The sequence below is a fragment of the Diabrotica virgifera genome, chromosome 8 (genome assembly GCF_917563875.1).
Source record: "Diabrotica virgifera virgifera chromosome 8, PGI_DIABVI_V3a".
Taxonomy (NCBI): Eukaryota; Metazoa; Arthropoda; class Insecta; order Coleoptera; family Chrysomelidae; genus Diabrotica; species Diabrotica virgifera.
Genome location: NC_065450.1, coordinates 121,909,053 through 121,915,052, shown reverse-complemented (window position 1 = coordinate 121,915,052; position 6,000 = coordinate 121,909,053).

Sequence of the window (6,000 nt, the reverse complement as noted above, 5' to 3'; positions counted from 1 at the left end):
TTTAGTTCTGTCTCGAAGTTATTTTTTGTCATAAGAATTTCTGTCAGTCTATGTATCATGCTATGGTAGGCTGCTAATTTGTGTTGTGGAGGATGGGTGCTATACACAATTCATCATCCCATCCTACACAACACAAATTAGCAGCCTACCATAGCATGATACATAGACTGACAGAAATTCCTATGACAAAAAATAACTTCGAGACAGAACTAAATATCATTAGACAAATAGCAGTAAACAATGGCTATAACGAACAAACAGTTAACAACATTTTAAACCAAAAACTCCATAAGAAAGCCTTAAAATTAGTGTATCCACCACCACAGAAAGAACCCAGTACCTTCTGCTCTCTCACATATACTGGCAAAATAACAACAAAAATAGCCAGATACATAAAAAAGAAAGGAATAACACCAGCTTTCAGAACTAACAACAACTTAAGCAAACATATTAAAAACAATAAAAGCCGAAAGAGAAAGCAACTACAGAGTGGTGTGTACAAGCTAACTTGTGGTGACTGTCCGAAAACTTACATCGGTCAAACTGGCAGAACTTTTGACAAACGGATAGCAGAACACAAAAGGGCTTTTAACAATAGAAAAACAGACACTTCTACATACGCACTTCACCTTCTAGATCATAATCATTCTTTCAATGAAGAGTTTCAAATTCTACATATTCAAAATAAAGGCCTTAAGCTATCACTTTTAGAATCAATGGAAATTAATAAATTGAAAAATACAGATATAATTCTGAATGACTAACTCGAGACAAACAGCTCCCCACTCCTCAACCTCTTCAGTTAAAGACTTAAAAGGGCAAACACATTGTAAAATATATCACTTGAGAAAGGCACTTTGCCGAAACAGCTGTAGTAATAACATAGTTGTAATAAATTTTGTGGAAGTATAGAAAAACAAACGTTTTTCAGTGTTTTATTGTGAGAGCAAATAGAAACATTGCGGAAACAATAATTGAATTTCCATTTTGGCCCGAACAAGTTTCAGCCATAAAAGAGAAGTCTTTCCCAGTAACTTCACTTTTCATTGTATTTGTAAGGCAAGAGGCTACCTCAGAAGATCCACGACCCGCTAATGCTTCGTATTCTGTCATACAAAGTTTTGTGCTACGACTGGACATTTTTCTGTTAAACACTGACAAAATCAAAATATTAAATAATTACGACAAATATATACGTAACCGGCAATAAGAAAATAACATCTATGTTTTCTTTTAACTTCGGCAAAACTAAAAAATGTAATGAGTAATCAGATTATTGTAATCATGTTATCATGTAATGAGTAATTAGATGGAAGAATCGAATAATATCGAAAATAAACAAATGTATTTAGCTATCCAGTATCAAAATGACGTTTTTCAAACAAATACAAATTATAATAATAACGCTGTCTACAATTACAACTTAAAATATTAGTGTTAATAAACGTTAACAGTCGATAACTGTTTTTGATGTATCACGAAATTCACTGTGAAATAACGTTATCACCTCTTAGATGTTTTTGACATGAACAATTTTTTCACAATTGGTAGTTAACGTTTAATGTGTTTTATAATCTGCTTCAGATAGAGATACAGGTTTTTGTTAGTAAATGAAGTCGAAAACGGTGAACTCGATTATATCTAGATATAACTCAATTTCACAAAAAATGTAGATAACGTTGTTTGACACTAAACCCTCGAATTGAACTAATAAGTTGAGAAGGGGTGAGCTGTTTTTTTCAAGTTCATAATTCAAAATTATATCTGTATTTTTTAATTTATCAATTTCCGTAGATCCTAATAATGATAGGTTGAAGCCTTTATTTTGAATATAAAAAATTAGAAATTGGTCATTATAAGAATGTTTATGATCTACTAGAAGGTGAAGTGCGTACGTAGAAAATTATTATTATTATTATTAAAATTATTACATTATTAAAAGCCCCTTCGTGTCCTGCTACACGTTTGTTAACTGTTCTGCCAGTTTGCTCAAAAATTTACTTTGCTGTCAAAAACTTAAATCGGTCAAACTGATAGAACTTTTAACAAACGTCTAGCAAAACACAAAAGGACTTTCAATAGTAAAAACAAATTCTAACTTAGCACTACACCTTCTAGATCACAAGCAGTATTTAAATGACTAATTTCCAAATTCTCCATGTTCCAGATAAAGGCCTCAAGCCTCAAACTATCTTTAATAGAATCTATGGGAATTATTTAATTAAAAAATACAGATTTATTTCTGAAACGCAAACAGCTTACCTTTCCTCAACTTATTCAGTTAAAGACTAAAATGCAATCGCAGGGTAAAAATTTATCATTTAAGAAAGGCACCCTGCCGAAACAGTTGTAATTACAATAAATTGTAATAAATTTTCTCGAAATGTTGAAAAAATAAAAGGTTTTTAGTGTTTATATAATAAATGAGGTATATGAACGAGTATAATAAATGAATATTTAAATGTATTGTCTGTTTCGCCCTTTTTAGCCGATTTGACATTGAAAACCACTGAAGTCAGATGAATATGTCAATCAAATTACCCACCAATGACAGAGAGAAATATATATTTACTAAATTAAAATTAATCAATCGAAATAAATTGAATAGCGACTGGTAGTGGCTGGAAATTACTATACGACCAAGCATACGTGCTTATGTTATAGCTAACATGTAAACAAAAAGAATAATCACATGCAGTATATTAACATAATTAAACAGAATCAATTGAAACAAAAGCTTATTTCTAAAATTTTATAGTCGTTTACAAAGAATGAAGAAAAATGTGAAGTCATAAAAATTGTTAAAATTAGAAAGATTTAATATCTGGGTCATATAATGAGGGGCGAGAAGTACGTATTACTTAGGTTAATTATGCAAGGAAAGATACAAGGGAAGAGAAACCCAGGACGATGCAAAATATCCTGGCTAAGAAATTTGAGAGAGTGGTTCGGTTGCAGTTCATTAGAATTATTCAGAAGTGCGGCCAATAAAATTAAAATAGCGATGATGATTTACAACCCCCGATAGGGGAAGGAAACTGAAGTAGAAGTCTTTTATAGATTAGTATATATGTTACAGTTCAAGTTGATTATCCAGTCGGAGTTGACTTTCCTAGTACGAGTCGATTCAAACGGCTGGTTTTAGTAAAAGTTGATTATAAATATAAAATGAAGATTTTTATTCGACATTTACTAGTAAAAGTAGACTCCAACTAGTTAAAATATACTCTTCCCAATGCCATTTAGTAAAAGTTGATTCACACAAACAACCGGTTCTAGAAATTAAATGGTATATTATGTTCAAATCGTGATATTTATAGTCCAGGCTGTATCGTCGTCCCCGTTAGGTAAATTATTCCAGTTCGATTTTTTTTGCACAAACTTACTCAAAAAGAGGTCCTTATAACGAATCCACAGGGTGTCAGGTGGTACCGTAATCGCAAAATTGTTTGAACAATTTTTTTTAAACAAATTCACAAAAAAAAATTAACTTCGGACATTTTAATTTGGGTTATTCGGAGCAAAAGAGGTCTTTTGTGATTTTTCTATAAAATTTATTATTCTCGAGTTATACGCGATGTAAAATTTGAAAAATGCGAAAATGACCATGTTCAAGGCTAAATTATTATTATTTTTTATTTTAACCCCACATTTATTACAATCTATCTATACAATCTAAACCTAAATGTTTAGGTAGATAACAGACAATAAGTAATAGGACTGACAATAATTAGGAATGACATGTAGGGAGGCATCCAGTGATGCACCCCTTTTTTAAAACTTAGCCTACAACACTGACTATTTCTGACATAAACTTATACACATTAATTTAGTACCTATTGTTCACTTAACTCTAACGGAACTTTTCGTTTTAACCTACGAACAGTACGCGGTTTATTCACTAAATTTTTTGCTAACACGTTTGGATGCACTTTAAGTTTTTCTGTATGTTTTTTCGCGCACTTTTTGATGTCATCTTTGACGTATGGTAGTCCGGCGTCCCGATGGATGGCTTCATTGGTTATGAACCATGGAACTCCTAGTATTGATCTCAATATTTTGGACTGAAATCTTTGTATGATTTCAATGTTGGAATGTGCGGCGGTTCCCCATAATTCTATCCCATAAGTCCACACTGGTTTTAGGATGGATTTGTAGATTAATATTTTATTTTCAGTTGATAGTTTTGATTTTTTGCCCAACAGCCAATATATGGTTCTTAACTTATGACCCAGTTGTTTTCGCTTAGTAAATATATGCTTCCTCCAGTTTAATCTTCTGTCCAAGTACATACCTAGATATTTGACTTCATCCCCTTGTGGGATTCCTTTATCGTTTAAGTATACAGCCGGACATGTTTCCCTACGCGTGGTAAATGTTAGGTGTAGCGATTTGTTTTCATTAATTTTGACTCTCCATTTTGTCATCCATTGTTGAATTTTATTTAGATTATTTTGTAAGATTTCTGAGGCTATTTTGGGATTTTTGTTCGATGATAGTATTGCCGTATCATCCGCAAATGTGGCTGTAGTGATATGTGTATCTGTCGGTAAGTCAGCAGTGAATATAAGGTATAATATAGGTCCTAGTACACTTCCTTGGGGCACCCCAGCGAGAATTTGTTGTATGTTTGTGTATTCATTCTCATACTTTACCTGGAAGTTTCTGTTGGTGATATATGACTTTAAGAGTATATAGTAATTTGTAGGTAAATTCTGTTTTAGTTTACATAATAGGCCTTTATGCCAGACTTTATCAAATGCCTGACTTACGTCCAGAAATACCGCCGAGCAGTACCTATTATTTTCAAAGTCCTCGTTGATTCTCTCTACAATTCTATGTACCTGTTGTATTGTTGAATGTTGTTTTATAAACCCAAATTGGTGTGGTGGTATTAGTTTTTTGTTTTCTAGTATAGGCATTAGCTTAGTAAGTGTCAGCTTTTCAAAAACTTTGGATACCACGGGAAGAAGACTAATAGGACGGTAGGACTGTACATTTTCTGGTTCTTTTCCTGGCTTTGGTATCATTGTTATTTGTGCTAGTTTCCACTGTGATGGGAAATGACCTAGTCTCATTATAGAGTTAAATAACTGTGTCAGAAATTGGAAGCCTTTCTCTGGGAGTTGCTGAAGAGTTTTTCCTGTAATCAGGTCGTATCCTGGAGCCTTTTTTGGATCGATGTTGTGTTGTATAATATTTTTTACCTCATTTTTTGTGAATCTTTTTTCAGGAAGTTCTAGTTGATAAGGTTTTGTGAGTATCGAAATAATTTCTTCTTCAGTTTGTAGTGAGTAACTTCCCTCATTTGATGTAAAGACTTTTTTAAGGTGTGTCGCAAATGTTTCGGCCTTTTCTAGAGGACTTCTCGCCCATTGTCCTGTTTGTGTTCTTAGTGGTGGGACTGTATAGTTCTGCCTTCGTAGAGTCCTTGTAGCCTTCCATAACGAGTAGTCAGTAGCTTGAGTTGCATCTAGTTTTTGTAGGTATTCCTGAAAGCTTGCATTTTTTTCTGCTATTATCAATTTTTTTAGGTCTTTTTGTGCTTTATTGAGGTTTGTTTTACTTTGAGGTGATCTTGATAATTGCCATTGTTTTCTGAGTCTTCTTTTCTCAATTATTTTTTCATGTATTGTATTGGAACAGTGTTTGTTCATATGTCGATTTGTAGGTAATGGTGTTGAGTTCCATGCTGCTTCCTGTAAAACTGTGTTAAAATGTTCTACTGCTTGTTCGATTTGTTTATCGGTCTTTAGTGGGATGTCTAAATTGATTTGATTATTTACTTGATATCTAAAATAACTCCAATTTGTTTTGTTGTTGTGTAATATACAGCTCCTTTCTATTTTTGTTATGTTTTTGCTTACAGTTATGATAACAGGTGAATGGTCAGAGGATAAATCGTAACAAGACTTTGGTTTAAAGTATTTTTCATTTATTCCTCTCACTATAACAAAATCGAGGAGATCTGGAATTTTCGCAGGGTCTGTAGGCCAGTAT